Source organism: Tursiops truncatus, chromosome 1, assembly GCF_011762595.2.
Source record: "Tursiops truncatus isolate mTurTru1 chromosome 1, mTurTru1.mat.Y, whole genome shotgun sequence".
NCBI classification, from domain to species: Eukaryota; Metazoa; Chordata; class Mammalia; order Artiodactyla; family Delphinidae; genus Tursiops; species Tursiops truncatus.
The window spans coordinates 16,917,838-16,936,318 of record NC_047034.1 but is presented as its reverse complement, the minus strand read 5'-3'; the positions used below and the strand labels follow the sequence as shown (position 1 = coordinate 16,936,318).

At 36.8% G+C, this 18,481-nt stretch overlaps 1 long non-coding RNA gene across 1 annotated transcript in view; it reads left to right on the top strand.

Annotated features, from left to right (window-relative positions):
• The window catches only part of LOC117309502 (uncharacterized), a 337,102-nt gene extending 319,745 nt beyond the window's left edge, over window positions 1-17,357 (top strand). The window contains exons 10-11 of the long non-coding RNA XR_004523860.2: window positions 14,295-14,335; window positions 16,658-17,357. This is a non-coding gene — a long non-coding RNA (uncharacterized lncRNA). The remainder of the gene's footprint in view (window positions 1-14,294; window positions 14,336-16,657) is intronic.
• The last annotated feature ends 1,124 nt before the right edge of the window (window positions 17,358-18,481 follow it).

Here is an 18,481-nt window from a genome sequence, read left to right as displayed (position 1 = left end):
TGAAAGGGTTCCCATAAGCCTGCTTAACTTAACGTGAAACAATTCCTCACTGGGAATGAACATTTTTTTCCAGTTTTATTGAGATATAATTGACATGCAGTACTGTGTAAGTTTAAATGTACAACATAATGATTTGTCTTAATACATCATGAAATGGTCTAGTGAACATTCATCATCTCATATAGATGCAACATTATAGAAATAGAAAAAAATTTTTTCCTTGTGATGAGAACCCTTAGGATTTACTCTCTCAGTAACTTTCATTTATAACATATGGCAGTGTGAATTATCTTTTTTGTGTTGTACAGTACATCCCTAGTACTTATTTATCTTATAACTGGAAGTTTGTACTTTTGACTGCCTTCATTCAATTCCCCCTCCTCCCAGCCCCCATCTCTGGTAACCACAAATCTGATCTCTTTTTTATGAGTTTGTTTGTTTTTAAAGTATAATTGACCTGCAACACTATGTTAGTTCCTGGCACACAACCTAGTGATTTGATATTTCTATGAATTTCAAAATATCACCATGATAAATCTAGTTGCCATCTGTCACCATACAAAGATATTCATTTTCTTATGCATTTTCAATATCCTTCGTTGTACCTAACACAAGTTTTGCTCAACAACTGCCTTCTGGTTGATGGATTAATTCTTCTTCTTACCTCGCTTGTGGCAGCACCCTTTCTGTTCAACATGGTAGCTGTGCAGTGTCACTGTGCATGGGTGGGAAATGACAGAAACAACTAGACCAACTGGAGTCCAGACATCAGGGGCAGCGGTGAGGTTGAGCCTATGTTTTCCTCTAGAATTTTAATGGTTTCAGGTTTTAAATTCAGGTCTTTACTCCATTTTGGATTAATTTTTGTGTATGGTGTAAGATAGTGGTCTAATTTCATTCTTTTGTGTGTGCTGTCCATTTTTCCCGACACCATTTATTGAAGAGACTGTACATTCTCCAGTGCATGTTCTTTGCTCCTTTGTCATAGATCAATTGCCCATATATGTGTGGGTTTATTTCTGGACTTTCTAGTCTGTCCATTGATCTACCTGTCTGTTTCTGTGCCATACCATACTGTTTTGATTACTGTAGCTTTGTTGATACAGTTTGAAATGAAAGCGTGTGATACCTCCAGTTTTGTTTTGCTTTCTCAAGATTGCTTTGGCTATTCAAGATCTTTTGAGTTTCCATATAAATTTTAGAATTATTTGTTTTATTTCTGTGAAAAATGCCATTGATATATTGATAGGGATTGCATTGACTCTGTAGATTGCCTTGGGGAGTATGGACATTTTAACAATATTTATTCTTCCATGAATGTGGAATATCTTTCCATTTATTTGTGTCTTCAATTTCTTTCATCAGTGTCTTATAGTCTTTGGTGTACAGGTCTTTCACCTCCTTGGTTAGACTTATTCCTAGCTATTTTATTCTTTTGGATGCAGTTGTGAATGGAATATCTTTCTGATATTTGTTATTAGTGTATAGAAACACAACATATTTCTGTATATTAATTTTGCCTCCTACAACTTTACTGAATTCATTTATTAATTATAATAGTTTTTTGTTGGAGTCTTTAGGGATTTTCTTATATATAGTATCATGTCATCTGTAAATAATGACAGTTTTACTTCTTTCTTTCTGATTTGGATACATTTGAGCTCTTTTTCTTGCTTAATTGGTCCATCTAGGACATTCAAACCATGTTGAATAACAGTGGTGAGAGTAGACATCCTTGTCTTGTTCCTGATCTTAGAAGAAAGACATTAGGCTTTTCACCATTGAACTAGTTATGTTAACTGTGGGTTTGTCATATATGGCCTTTATTGTGTTAAGTTACATTCCCTCTCTATTCACTTTGTTGAGAGTTTTTTTTCATAAATGGATGTTGAATTTTGTCAAATGTTTTTTCTGTATCTACTGAGATGATATATGATTTTTATTTCTCATTTTGTTAATGTGACGTATCATACTGATTTGCAGATCAACATAATTTCTTATGGCCTTTGCATTTGTGTCATACACATAAAGGTCTCTCATACACTGGGATTATAAAATAATTTCTTTCTCTATTAATTTTATGCTTTAATATTTTGACAGTGGACTCTTCAATTTTCTCAAATTCTCTTGTTTTAAGTGATAAGATATGAATTCATTTTTTTCCAGATGACTTCCCTCTTGTTCAAGAACCATTTATTGAATCATCCATCTTCTCCTCCACTGATAGATGATATATATTATATAATGCCACCTTTACTATATAGTGAATCCTTATGCACTTATTTATTTCTGGAATTCCATTTATCTGTCTGCTTATGTGCCAGTGCTGCCTTTTTTTAATTGTTGAAAAGTTTAATAGTTTTAAAATATCTGATGGGCTATCCCTTTAACAATACTCTTCATTTCTGAAGTTTTTCCTTTTAAAAATTTTATATGAATTTTAAAACTAGTTTCACAGGAAAAATTATTGTTATTTATATTGGAATCAAGTTATATTTATAGATCAGTTTAGGGAGAACTTGTATTTTTATATTTTTTTCCATCGAAGTCTATTTGTCCAACACTTCCTTTCTCCATTGATAGCATGTTAACATTTCCTTTATACAGATTTTGGGCCTTTCTTGTTGAGTATATTCCTGAGTATTACCTTACTACTTTTCTTTCTTAAGGGTACTAACTACATAGTATAACAGTTAAAACCACAGCCTATGGATTAAGACTCCCTACACTTAAAATGTAGGTCTGTCACTTATTGTATAAACACAAGCAAGTTCCTTAAACTCTCTTTGCATCCATTGTCTCATCTGTAAAGTACAGTTGTTTTGAGGATTAAATGCAGTAGGCCTATGAAAGCCTTAGAAGAGTACCTAGCACATAATAACGTTCAGTATTCATCAATAATAGCATTTAATATTAACTCTCATTCTCGCTATTGTAGATGATTGTCTTTTTCCATTAAATCTTCTCTTTATTGTTCATATAAACAAAAACTATTGGTTTCTGTGTATATTTTGTATCTAGCCAGCTTATTAAATTCTCTTCTTGTCTTCAATCATATGTTCAAATAATTTCTAAGTGTATAATTATACAAGCTTCAAGTAATATTTCATTTCCTCCTTTTCAATTTTTATATTCAAATTTCTTTCTGTTTACATTAATATTTCCATGAAAATATTTAAAACTTTAAATTTATAAATAAAAATCACAGTCTTTCTTCCCTTAGTTTCTTAGAGTGAAGTTTCTCTTGGTAATCTGCTTACGGTACTTTGAATAGGCTTATTCAAATTTCAATTAATACTTATAATGTAATGGCTTACAAATTACATATCCATCCTAGATATATTTTCTACAACTTTAAATCTACATATCCAACTTCCTATCAGGCATGTCCATCAGAACCTCATAAGTACTTATTATCAACATGTTCAAAATGGAAGTCATCCTTACACACACACACACACCCCCCACACACACTTTCTTTTATGGCAACCAGATAAATATAGTAACTAGAGCTAGATACATAGGTTTTATCCTCAGCTCATCCTTTCTCCAATACTTTAAACCCATTAGCCACTCAGTTCTGTAGCTTATACTGCTCAAGGTCATTCCTTCTCCTCTAACTGAAGTTCTCATTTCCTTTTACAGGGACTATTGCCACAGTCTTCTGACTTCTTAGTAAGGTGATTATGTATCACAGTTTGCTTGGAATTTAGAGCTTTCCCAGATGCAATACTCTTGGTACTAAAACCAGAAGAGTCCCAGGCAAACTGGGATAAGTTGGTCATCCTACTTCTCAGCCTTCAATATCATCCTCTTTCAGTGACTGAAAGTCAAATGTATGTTATGGGCCTTCTCCCCAGAAATAGTATATAGGTACACAAATTTTGTATGCAGTTGTAGGAGTTTAACAGACCCTCTGAACCTATAGGTTAAATGGTCACAGATTTGAAAGATTCAAGTTTGAGTTTTTAACTAATCCTTCAAATGGCTGCCAGAATAAGCTGTCTAAAACCACAAAACTGACAATGCTATTTTCCTTATAAATGTATTCTAATAGCTTCCCATTGCCTACAGAGTGAACACCAAATTCTACAGCATACTTGCAAGGTACAGTTGTCCCTAAGTATCCGTGGGGGATTCATTCCAGGACCTCCCATAGATACGAAAATCTGTGGATGCCCGAGTCTCTTATATAAAGTGATGTAGTATTTGCAGATAACCTACACATATCCTCCCATATACTTTAAGTTATCTCTAGATTACTTATCACACCTAATACAATATGAATGCTGTGTAAATAGTCACCAGTGCATAGCCAATTCATATTTTGGGTTTTGGAAATTTCTAGGATTTTAAAAAGTATTTTTGATCCTTGGTTGATTGAATCTGTGGATGCAGAACCCACAGATATGGAGAGTGATTGTACTCTGTGATCTAGGACTTGTCTTCATTTGTCAGTGTACTTCCTGGGACTTTGTTGCTCATACCCTACACCCTTGTCATATCAAATGACTGACAGCTTCCTGAAGGTGCCAAGCTGCTTCATGCCCAAGTATTTTCGCACAAAACCGCCTTCCTTCACCATTCTCAGAGTGGCCTTAGAATACCTATTCTAATTTGGGAAATTAATTCAAAGATCTTCTCCTCTCTGAAACATTCGCCTCTCAAATCCTCCCAATCAATTAATTGTGCCTCTTTTAGTTTCATCACTGGCGTTGGTGCACACTTGTTGTAACACTTATCTACTGAAATTATCTTTTATTAGCCTTTCTCTGCAAATACATCAAGATTGTGGAGCAGGCACAGGATGGTATCTTATCCTACTTTATATCTCTAGCACCAAGCCTGACACATTCTAGACAATCAATAAATAATTGTTGAATAAATTAATGAACAAAAATGGCAGGAATACAAGAATCATCTTACTCATGGAAAGGCAGTTAAGGAGGTTAATCTATACCTCATTACTTTAAATTGTGTGTACTTTTAATAATGATTGTGTGAATTAACTAAATGTCACCATTACCAATTTTCTCATTAACATAGAAACATGTGACACCCTATATGCCTCTATTAATAGTATTCTATATTTTAGGAAGGAAAAATGCAATAATGAACCAAAACTGCTGCTTTATATATTGCAACTGAGCCTTCCCTAGAGGTTTCATACTAGACTGGCTTAGAAAGCCAATCCAAAGTAATTTGTGAGAGAGACTGGAAAAGAGCATAGCAGCTAAAAAGAAGGTAATTTCCAGTACTAAAGAATTACATTATCAGGGATATAAAAGTCATCTTTGCAATAATTTTCTGAGTTCCCTACTTTGTCAAAATTCAAATCCTTAACAAGAAATTGATCAGACTGTTTTTATCATTTTGAAACCTACTTTTTGTTCCATTTTAAAAGCAAAGTAAATAGCTATAAGTTAAGGTGCCCAAATTTGTGTGTAGCTTTAACAAAAATTACACCACCCTTATAGGTCCCATGATTTACAGTGCATTACTAACACACAATTCATCAAATGCAAATAAAACTACATTTGCAACTCTGTAATTTGGATGAGCTCACAGTTTACTCTAGCTCCATTCTGTTGGGTACTGTTATGCCTCACTAATGAGCTTTATACACTGTGTTGCTCTTTGTTGTTTGCCTACACCTCCAGATGTTAACCAAACAAGTTGGAAAGTAAAATCCCTAATTAACTGTTCTGTTTTATTCCATGATGAGACATGCCTCGCTGCAGGTGAAGGCTGGCAGTGCACAGGGTGGAGACTTGGGTATTCATGGGGGTCACTGGGAATTATTTATGCTCATCAGAGTGGGAAGCAAATGAGAAATTACTGTTCTTAAGAGAGAGTTGAGAAGAGATCAGCTACTAGATGTCAAATACAAGTAAGCAAGATACAGATGAAGAAGCTCTAGTCATGCAGGATCCCTCTCCTATGTCACTGCCTTTCTCCAACAGGGAAACACTGATGTCCCCCTTTCCTTGACAAACTCTGAGAGGCAGGGTGATTCCCGAACTATAACACTGTTGATTCCACCAACAGAGCAGTTGGCTGGTAGAAAACAGATTCCAATCTATGCTTGATAAAGCTTTCTTATGCACGAATCAGACAGCAGTCTTGTGTCTCCTGATGGCAGGACAGTATCTCAAGCTCTCTGAGTGTAACCCCTTTCTCTATGTTTGAAGCAAAAGGGAGCACTCACCATGCCTCCTTTACAGAAGGGAAATGAAGACGCCAGCATAGCATCAGCTCTCTCCGAAGAGGTCTCCACCATAACGTTCTCCTTAAATCTTCTCTGTTCCATCTTTATATTCTTGAATTTGTTGAAGCTTCCAGAAAAATGTAATAGATTCTTGGAGGCTTTCCTTTGTAAATCAGCATACAACGAGAGGTGATCTGTCTCACCTCACTTTGGTGTCCTGATACCAGGAAGAGTTTCATTCTAAATTTCTGTTCCTTATCTTTCTGAAACCAGCAGTTCTGAAACTTGATTCATATTAGAATCACCAGCAAAGATTTTTAAAATGTGGATATCTGCCACTCCCCTCCCTCAGCCAGAGATTCTGATTTAAGTGGTCCAGGTGAACATTTGTATTTTTTAAAAATCTCTTGATTTTAATATGCAGTCAGGGCTGAGAACAACTGATATAAGCAAATGACAATTTATCTCTTTAGCCAACAGTTTTGGATGAAATAGCTCTGTATTGATTTTTTTCCCTCTATTTTTGTGGACAGAACTCTAGGCTAATCCCTCCAAAAACTATTCCTTATAAATTAATTTTAAGAAAATCTCCCACGTGAATTCTACCAAGGACTTATTATTGTGTTTAGAGAAGGATTAGTTTTTGTACCAATTTTAACTCAGATTGTTAACATGTTTGTAGCTATTTTCACTCAATCAAAGTGGAAATCATACCATTAGCTGTTGATCAGTTGTATTTGTCAATACATATTAGTGTTCCCATGTATGAATATTTCTTCTCTGTTGAATAGGTTAAATTTATAAATTTCCTCATAATTTCAATCATTTTAAAGCATTACAAAAATAAGGAGAGACGGAGAGTTAAGGAAAATCAATAATAACAATTTTTCTTTGCAAAGAAAAAGAAAAAAGCCCATCCAAAGCAAAAGAATGCACGTGAAATGCATCTGAAAGAAACACATTTCTACCAGTTCTGTCATGTCTAAGGTAAATTCTCCAAAGAGAGTAAGATGGTCTCCTGATATTCTTATTCCAGGAAGTTTTTCAAATTTTTCTTAAAGTCTTTCTTATGTTGAAAATCAGAAAGTTCTAATGTACAGAGCTGAGCCTAGTTGTCTAGTATTATCCCGTCTTAAAGCCAAGTGCCTTTAATATCCAATTTTAACTTTAAAGGAAAAAGAAACCCATTGATTATTTTTCTGGATAGGGCTGATATTCTCAAACATCGTTAAAACACAAAAAAATAAATACAATAAGCTAGTTCTCTGCCTTCTGGTGCAAAACCCTTTTAAACCAGCAGTTCTACCTCTAGGAATTCATTCTATAGATGCCATCTGTGTGTGTGTGTGTGTGTGTGTGTGCAGCCTGAATGGGAGGGGAGTCTGGGGGAGAATGGATACATGCATATGTATGGTTGAGTCATTTTGCTGTGCATCTGAAACTATCACAACATTGTTAGTCAGCTATACTCCAACATAAAATAAAAAGTTAAAAAAAAATAAGTTCAGCAGTAAAATAAATAAATAAATAGTATTAGGAAAACTGAATAACTGCCTGCAGTAGTAGTTATACCACTCACAAAAATTAACTTAAAATGGATTAATGACTTAAACAAAGACCTGAAATTTAAAACTCCTAGTAATAAAGATAGGGGACAGCTCCTTTACATTGATCTCGGCAATAAAATTTTGGTTGTGACACCAAAAGCACAGGCAACAAAGGCAAAAATAAATAAGCGGGACTATGTCAAATTAAAAAAGCTTCTTCACAGCAAAGGAAATCATCAGTGAAATGATAAGGCAAATTACAGAATGGGAGAAGGTATTTGCCAACCATACATCTGATAAGGAATTATATCAAAAATAAAATAAAGAACTTATACAACCCAATAACAATAATGACAACAACAATAAAACCCCAAACGATCCAATTAAAAAATGGATGGAGGAACTGAATAGACATTTTTCCAAAGAAGACATACAGTTGACCAATAGGCACATGAAAAGATGTTCAACATCACTAATAATCAGGGAAATGAAAGTCAAAACCACAATGACGTAGCACCTGTTAGAATGGCTATCATCAAAAACACAAAAGGTGGGCTTCCCTGGTGGCGCAGTGGTTGAGAGTCCGCCTGCCAATGCAGGGGATGTGGGTTCGTGCCCTGGTCTGGGAAGATCCCATGGGCCGTGGAGCGGTTGGGCCCGTGAGCCATGGCCGCTGAGCCTGCGCGTCTGGAGCCTGTGCTCCGCAACGGGAGAGACCACAACAGTGAGAGGCCCGCGTACCAAAAAAAAGAAAAAAAAACCACACAAAAAGTAACAAGTGTTGGTGAGGATGCAGAGAAAAAGGAATGCTTGTGCACTGTTAGTAGGAATGTAAATTAGTGTAGCCACTATGGAAAACAGTATGGAGGTTCCTTAAAAAATTAAAAATAGAACTACCATATGATCCAGCAATCCCACTTCTGAGTATATATCCAAAGGAAAGGACAACGGGATGCCAAGGACATATCTGCACTCTCATGATCATTCATTATTCACAATAACCAAGATATAAAAACAACTAAAGTATCCATCAACAGATAAACAGATAAATGGATAAAGAAGATTCATGTATATACATATATATGTATATATATGTGGAAACGGGGAAATGTTGGTCAGAGTACAACTCTGCAGTTAGAAGAATAAGTTCTAGGGATCTAACGCACAGCATTGTGATTATACTTCACGTTATTCTAGTATAAACTTGAAAGTTGCTAAGAGAGTAGACCTGAAATGTTCTCACCAGAAAAAAAAAAAAAAAGGTGATTATGTGATATGATGGAGGATTAGCTAATGCTACAGTGGTAATCATATTGCAGTGTATGTGTATCAAATCAGTGCATTGTACACCTTTAATTTACACAATTTTATATGTCCGTTATATCTCAAGAAAGCTGGAAAAAAGAGGCAGGCTTATCTCCATGTTCATACGTTGCATTTACACATTTATTTCTTTATTCATTCAACAAACATTTTGAATGCCTACTATATTAACTGAACAACCACCAATTCCTATTGCTTTGATGGAGTAAGTTGTGAGAAAAAAAGAGTGACAAAAAAGGGTCTAAACATTTCCATTCATTCACTCATTCATTAATTGACTCTGAATAAATACTATTCAATAAACACCTAACAAAAAAAATAAATAAATAAACACCTATCAAGTACCACATAAACCTATACAAGAGGGCTGGTACGTACCTCATCTATAGAAATTGCCCCAAATGGCCACAATGAGGACAGATTCTAAAATGTCCATCAAGCCAACCTGATACCATGTCGCAAACGCTATGTTTCCATGTGCAGCCCTGTGGCAGAAAAATGGGTCCATTCTTTTATTAACTTGTTCATTAAAGGCTTATTGTTTTAACTCTCTATGGGCTTTTTCAGAATACAAAGTTGTACAAGACATACCCCCTACTATTAGATCTATTTGCCTTATTTTTTGCATTTTAAAATTTATAAAATATTTTCATTTATTACTTCATTTGATTCTTAAAAAACAAAACAAAACCCTGTGAAATAAGCAAGACAGGTATTGTTTTTCGCATTTTGCAAACGGAAATCAAAATTTTGAGAGTGAGTGTCTTGCTCAAAGTGGTCGAGATGAGAGTAGAAACCAGTGTGCTTTTTGCTGCATGTACCACAGACTTAACATCTGTCACTCCCACATTTTACTGTGGGAGTAATTGTATCTGTAGTTGGGTGGTTCACTGAAGAAGCCCTATAAAGAGGGAATCACAAAAGTGATGCATGCTTACCTCTAACTATTTATTTCTATTTCATAAATGTACATTTATTCTCCAGTCTTTTTCTTGTAGACCCATGCCTTTTTGTTATGCATGGTCAACTGATTAAAATTCCACCTAGTCCTTCTCATAGACTCACACCCATAACGCATCCATCATCTATGATTTCTCAATTTTGGTTCCTTTAAAGTGAGGCTGAAATTACGGAGATGTGTGAAGTATTCTGAATCCAGAATCCTTCTAGATGTTTATAATTTCTCCCGATCTTTTACAATCATTTTACCCACACCTAATTTAACAGAAGTATTTGTAGTGACCCTCCTCTTCCAAGTATTCCAAGACTTTCCAAAGTATTCAGTGTAGCTTTCAGTGTAACTCTCCTTCTGGGCTCATATTTTATTGCTTTACACCCTACTTAGTTACAGAAACAAGTGCATTTGGCACAAACGCAGTTGAGAGCAAGTGTTGTAAGATAACAATGCAAAGGCACAAACAGAAATGTTACGGAAGAGCCAAGAGCTGTGAACTATGGCTATCAGTCCGCATGATTTACAAAGAGGGTGGAGAGAAATCACTAATCTGATGAGTTTGTTAAATAGAGCTCAGTTAAGAGAACTTCTACAACAACAGGCAAATAAGAAGCTGCCCTCAAAGCCTGTTTATGTGTGACTGGAAGTATCTTGTACCTCCCGCAGCAAAACTGTAGACTCCTCAAATTGTTATCAAGTTGCATGCAGAACATTCGCCAGTACTGAAGAAAAGGCCGTTTCAGCTGGGTAGTCAGGGGGTTGACTTAGGCAGGAGGCTAAAGATAATGTTTTTCTAAGAAGCACTCGAGAGTGTTTGCCCAATCTTAAATGTAAAATCGATCTTGATTACAAAAACTTCAGATTCTTAAAACATAGGTTCTCTAGTGGAGTAAAAGGAATAATGACAACACTTGAACTTTATTCTAGTTGTCTCAGAGAGGGCTACTCTCTCTGCCTCCCAGCATAGGGTTTATTATATCGTTTGTGCTTAATACACATTTGCTGAAACTGTGACCACAAAACTATATTTGTTTTTTTGTTTTTTGTTTTTTATTGATGTATAGTTGATTTACAATGTTGTGTTGGTTTCTGGTGTACAGAAAAGTGATTCAGTAATATATATGTGTGTGTGTGTGTGTGTGTGTATATATATATATATATATAGTTCTTCATTTTCTTTTCCATTATGGCTTATTGCAGGATATTGAATATAGTTCCCTGTGCTATAGTGTAGGACTTTGTTGTTTAGCTAATTTATAGTCTGTATCTGCTAATCCCAAACTCCTATTTTATCCCTCCCCCTTCCCCTTTGGTAACCATGAATTTGTTTTTTATGTCTGTGAGTCTGAAAAAGCCACCTGTGGAATAGATAAAAATTTGATTTGTTGGAGTGTTTAAGTTTAGGTCCCTCTCCTTATACATAAATATCTGCTCAGTCAGTTCTGTCTGAAACGTAGCAGTGTGGGGATAATAACTTTATTAAGTGGGAGATGTATTGGGGAAGGTAAATGTCTGGATCATTAAGAAAAATTTCTTTTGACACCCTCTTTAAAATTTTACCAGAAAATATGAACTTTATTCACCATGTGATTATCTAAATACTCTGACCCAGGGCTGAAGAATTGGCAAAATGTCCTTAAAATCTTTTCTTTTCTTTTCTTTTTTTTTTTGCATACGAGGAACCCCATTGTGACTAGCTGTTCTAGACTGTTCTTATTTGTTAAGCTTTTGGGTAACCACCTGCCACGAAAAGTTGTGTGGCCTGTCTTATCATCATAGTTTCTGTGTCCTTTCGTTTCAGAGGCATTAGAAGGGTGTGGTTTTCCCAGTAAACCCTTGTTTGGACTAAACTCCCTTTGTCATTTTCACAGCCAAGAACTTTGTAATAATAATTCTTGTTTGGAACAATTTTAGTCAAGTTCATTTGAGTCACGATGTTGTGATTTCTCCAAAAAGTGCAGAATCAAAGCTATTCTTATGGGACATTTAAGGAATAGTCTTTCAGCTCTTATGCTGAATGGGATTTAAGTGAATAATCGAAATAGAAATAGGAGAGCATGCAATATTACAATTTGCAGCCAAAGAGGAATGGCAGATCCACTCCATGAAATGGTTGAATTTCCCTCTTCCTTGCCTTTTGTCTTCTCCTCTCCTTTTTTCCCCCCTTCTTTTTCATTTTTTCCTTGCTTTTTGTCCTTCTTCCTTGACTTTTTAGCCCTTTTCTTTCATGTAATCTATAATCTACTTCCGTTTTCTCTCCCTCATTCCCTCCCTTCCCAGCCACTCTCTTGGAGTTTCTGGCAAAGGCTTCTCTGGAGTGATGGGTGAGCTGCCATAGCAGGTATGGTTCTCAGTGACTGAGCTTGATTAGGCGCGATTCAGAATTGAGACAAAAATAGGAAGGAAAAAGGGAAGAGATCTGGAGCAGGGTACCTTCTCAAATGGAGCAAGATATGAGGAACACAGCATAATGGTCAGCATACTTGTTGTGAGTGGAATTGGGATGCCTGCACCGTGGCTTTCGGGGTGCAGGCTTGGTGATGTGCAGTGGGTGAAGCCTGGGGTGGGCTTCAGGGGGAGTCCTCCCTTTCCCTCACTCTTCCTATTCCATTGCCAGGCTTGTTTCTTGCTTTCTTTCTCTCCTTCCTTTATTGTGTTTTCTTCATGAAGCTATCCATAGACAGGGTGAAAATTAAAAACATTTAGGTACAGGAAGTATCTCTCATCCTTACTTTCTGAGTTTTTCATCTAAAGTGGTTATTGCATCAGCATTACTGAATGCATTAGAGACATCAGGGTGAAGTAAACACCATGGAGGAGACCTTCGGCGAGGAGGGAGACTGACAGGCAAGCAAATCGTTAGAGCTTGGTGTGATCTGTGGTGTGAAAGGTACCATTGAAACGCTATGGCAAGGCAGGAAGGTAGTTATCTGCTCGTGGCATGTTTCCAGGAACAAGGAGAGGAAGGAAATTCCAAGAGGGGACAAGGGGAATGCCAGAGATTTCCAAACCATTGGAGGGGAGGCACAGCCTGGCTTGAGGAATCTCAGTCACTGTTATTGAAGATCCTGACAAGGATCTTGGACTTGATTCTCTGAGCCAGTGCTGGCCTAGGCTGATCAGGTATTAGTGTGAGATAAAAGGGCAGAATGGCAGTAAGCCAAACAAAGAGAGATAAATATCAGGTGATATTGCTTATATGTGGAATCTAAAAAAATGATACAAGTGAACTTATTTACAAAACAGAAATAGACTCACAGACATAGAAACAAACTTATGGTTACCAAAGGGGGGGAAGGTCGGGGGAGGGCGGGTTAAATTAGGAGTTTGGGATTAACATATACACACTACTATATATAAAATAGATAACCGACAAGGATCTACTGTATAGCACAGGGAACTATACTCAACATTTTGTAATAACCTATAAGGGAAAAGAATCTGAAAAGGAATATATATATATATATATATATATATATATATATATACATATATACACATATGTATAATTGAATCACTGTGCTATACACGTGAAAGTAACACTATATTGTAAATCAATTATACTTCAAATAAATAGATAGATAAGATTATAAATTCATCATGTCACCTTTCCTGGCTCTAATCCCCATGCAGTGTAATTCAGGGGAGTCAGGAGGGCTTGGTTCAAATCCTGGCCCAGCCACTTACTTACATGACCCTAAGTACATTAATTAATCTTTCTGAGCCTCATTTTTCTTGTCAATAAAAAGATGATTCATAACACACACACACACACACACACACAACAAAAAAGAATGGCAAGGGGCAATCACTCCAGTGTTACCTACGGGATAACCTCTGATAGCATTAGTTATTGCTTCACATATTGAACTTTATCCTCAATTTTTGTCCCAGTCTAAAAAAGTTTCTGATAAACTGCTATATATAGTACCAAACAATTGATAGATTACGAAGACATTGGAAATGTAGTCTCATTTGCACTTTTAAAGATTAGCCTATCAGTAATGTTTAGATGTTTGACAGGGCAAGATGGAAGGAGTAAAAAACATTGAGAAAGCTATTGCAACAGTCTGGACCAAATACTCCAGCCACAAAAAAAATTGCTGGAGACTTGAACCATGTTGGGGGCAATGAAGATGGAGACGAAAGAATATAGTATCAGGATATTTAGCAAGTAGATGCTGATGGATCTAGTGATTATTTTGATGTGGAAGTTAAAGGTAAAGAAGGAATGAAGTAACCAGTAAATATCATTATACAGGGAAAGATGGGACTCAGTGCCATACCAGCAGCAGCTTCCAGGTATGTGAATTCTAAATAAATTTCCCATCTTTATACTTCAGCCTGGATAAATATCTCTGTATTTGTAATATGCTAGATTTGGCAGTTCCTCTGAGAAACACAGATTTTTAAAAAATTGTTATCTTGAATATCAATATGTCACATAAGCCTAGTGTTATTAAAACAACAGTAACAACAACTTAGTTTTAAAGGTGAAAAAAAAGATTGCTATGAATACACTTATGCAGGAACAGTGATCTCTGTTTTGAGTATATCAGGCATGGTCTTTACCTCACAATCAATAACTGCAATTCTTCAGACTTGACTGCAACTAAAGTTTATTCCAAATAAACAAGTCACAGAATGGCTAAGTGATTTGCCTGAGGGTATATATAACGAGCTGAATTGTGTCCCCTCTAAATTCATATGTTAAAATTTTAACTCCTAGGACCTCAGCATTTGGGGATAGGACCTTTAAAATGGTGATCAAATTAAAATGAAAGCATGAGCGTGGCTCTAATCCAATATGACTGTGGTCTTTATAAGAGGAAATTTGGACACAGATAGTTTTAGAGGGAAGACCATATGAAGACACAGGAAGATGACCATCTATAAGCCAAGGAAAGAGGCCTCAGAGAAGCCAGCTCTGACCACCTTGTCCTTGGACTGTTAGGGAACTGCTGACCAAAACCACCCACCTTGGCCAAGCCCACTTGCCTGAGCTGTCTAACAGCAGGAGGTCCTAATAAGGAACAAGGTGCTGCTGTTGAAAACTAACCTGCAGAATTTGGGAGGGGCCAAAAGAGGGAGGAGACGACCAACCTCCCAGAGTCCTTCTTGCTGGAATCCATTTTGGCTGAGAAATGTACACGCCACCAGGAAGGATAGTGAGTCATACTATGGGCCAAGCAAGATGATTGGCCTGAGATGGCCCCAAAACTAACCCATCACCATAAAATCTGAGACTGCGAGCCACATGGCAGAGCAGTTCTCCTGGGTTCATTTACCCTGCTGCTGTCCAATTTCTTTTGCTTTATCAGTACATGTGTCTCCTCAGGCAATTCATTTCCAAGTTAGACAAGAGCCCACTCTTGGGCCCTGGAAGGGTCCCCCCCCCCCCCTTCCTGCACCAGGACTTCTAAGCAGTGGGACTATGAGAAAATAAATTTCTGTTGTTTAAGCTGCTCAAGCTATCGTGCTTTGTTGTGGCAGCCCTAGCAAACTAACACAGTGCACGACTCATAAATGGTCTAGACCTGATTGGGACTCTGGCCAGTCTGACTCCAAAATCTATGCATTACCTGAGGCCCTCTTCACTCCCTACGCAAGAGGAGAATAACTATGGGCTGAATCATCACGGCTCTCACTCTAACTAAGGAGTGTGTCACACCAAGAACTTCCCCCACTAGATGAGCTGCTATTCTAGACTGATTATGATCTCTTAACTCATGATGACAATGATTAGTGCAGAAAGGTTTTAAATTGCTATACTATATTAGGGGAAGAAAAATAGAATTTCATGACAGTGTACCAAAGCTTTTGAACTCTGGCTTCCGTAGATGACTGGGAACTTACTCAAGGCTAAGAATGGTATTCTTGGATTGCCCAACTGATAGAGAAAAAAAGAACAGTATTTGATACAGCTAAAGCTTTGCAATGAACTAAAGGAAGAAAGGAACTAGCTAAGTTAAATACTAACTTAAACCACAACCATTTGGCTAAGCCTGAGGTTCTTCTACCTCAGAGTGAATGTTATATTCCTTACATAGACTCAGGATTTTTGCATTCTTTCCTAATGATATGATAGTTCTGCCTGACTATGACAGTTGCTGATCTAACACCAATGACAATAACATCACAAATCAATTTAGTTGCTCTGTTCAGAGCTTCTAAATGTTTCTTTTGCAATATGTGAACTTCCTATAACCTAGAATTTATGAAATGGAACCATATGTGACCTCCATACTTTCCCAATTTTCAGAACTCTATCCCACTAAAAGAATTCTTTTAAAATAGCTGGCTAAGAATCATCAGGTAAATCATGTTACACGGATGTTTATGAAAAATTTTGACTTGGTCTCTGTGAACATCTATTTTGTCACTTACTAAAGCATGCAGAGTGTTAAGGAAAATTATTTCATCATATCTCATAAATTTCTTAATATGTTTGATCTCTAACAGTATTCTTGCCCTGTGAAGAATTAACATTATCATGATTTCCCAATAATAATTTTAACATTTTAATTCTCTATTTTTTTTTTATAAAAAAGTGTGTTTGAGGTCTCTGCTAAAATTCTTTTTCTCTCTCTCTCTTTTTTCTTCATCCTCACTGCCCAATCCAAGCTCTTATCACCCATTCCTAGATTACTGCATCCAAGCTATTCTGCCTCAGGCTGCTATCCCTAACCAATTCATCCTACACATCACTGCCAGATTAATAATTCTAGACCAGGGCTTCCCTGGTGGCACAGTGGTTAAGAATCTGCCTGCCAATGCAGGGGACATGGGTTCAAGCCCTGGTCCAGGAAGATCCCACATGCCATGGAGCAGCTAAGCCCATGCACCACAACTACTGAGCCTGCGCTCTATAGAGCCCACAAGCCACAATTACTGAGCCTGCAAGCCACAACTACTGAACCCACGTGCCACAATTACTGAAGCCTGCGTGCCTAGAGCCTGTGCTCTGCAACAAGAGAAGCCACCACAATGAGAAGCCCGAACACCTCAACAGAGTTGCCCCCGCTTGCCACAACTAGAGAAAGCCCACGTACAGCAATGAAGACCCAACACAGCCAAAAATGAATAAATTTTAAAAAATAAATAAATAATTCTAGACCAGATCTTTGTGTTAACTCTGCTGCACAGAAAACATCCATGGTTTCCCATCCACTAGCTACAAGTTAAAGTCCAAATTCCTGAGTGATCCATAATCTGGCCCCACTCAATCTTCCAAATTTTCTATCCTTACCTTCTAACACTCCCTCACGGTGAGCTAGCTAAACTGATTTTCTGAAATCCTACGGAACTTACTGTCTATATTATTTTTTCCTATCATTAATCAAACATGGTTTTCAGACATCAGTTTTTATCTGATTTCTTTTGCTAGATGCCCAAACACCTTAAGTGTTCTTCATTAAATTTTATTATTCATAAAATAATCAATGTCAATGTTGTTTGCTTCTTTGCATCCCTCACAAAGGTTAATGGAAATGATTATTTCTGTGACTTTCAAGAGCTATTTTAAATTTCCCTACAGAGGACACAAATGTAAACAAGGCATGATTCCTGTCCTCAAGCAGTTCACCTCTAGAAGAGAGATGAAAGAGTACAAAGGTAAATATAATGCAATATGAAAATTCTAGTATAAAGGGATGAACAAAGGACTGTGGGAGCAAAAGCTTGTATAGGTAAAGAATGTTGGGAGTGAGGAGGTGGTCTACATATGACAGAAAGTCATAGAATGACATTTGGATTGGACCTTGAAGAATAAATATAATCTTTTGTAAGCAGAGAAGAGGGTTTGCAATTGCAACTTTTATACCTCAATCCTTATGAAATAATCACTGAAAAAAGTCTCTGAGAAGACCCTTGTTTGCTCCAACCAGAAACCTATGGATTTCCTCTGTTACAAATAATATTTATGTTAATTTCTCAGGTCAGGCCATGTCCATGCCCACTTGGTTAGTAGAATTTGAGACATGTGCACAGTTTAAAGTAAAAATTCTGACTTCTTTGGGGTAATTCTTTTCCAACCCATGACCACAGGCAGGTGGCCACTTCTCAAATACCTCCCAGGGTTTTTCTGTGGAGGTTTTCCAAACCCTTCCAACTCTCAGCCTGATGGAGGGAGTCCCAATTCTAGTTCCTCAAAGAGCATAAGTTCCACAGACTCAGTGCTGTACTTTCCTGCAAGTGGGCATTGAAACTTAGACTAGGTTTTGAGATCCTGAGAGTCATTCAGTTTTAACTCCCATTCAGTGCTCTGATTGTAAGATTTTTGTTTCTACATCTGGGTGATTTTCCTTTCTGGCTTTAAATCTTAAAGATATATTTTGTTTTGTTATTCTTTATCCAACATTTTTATATGAATTTACTCAAAAGAGAGGATCCTTAGATCAGTTCAGCCTGCCATACTGATTGGAAATATTAAGGTTTATTTTAGGCTTA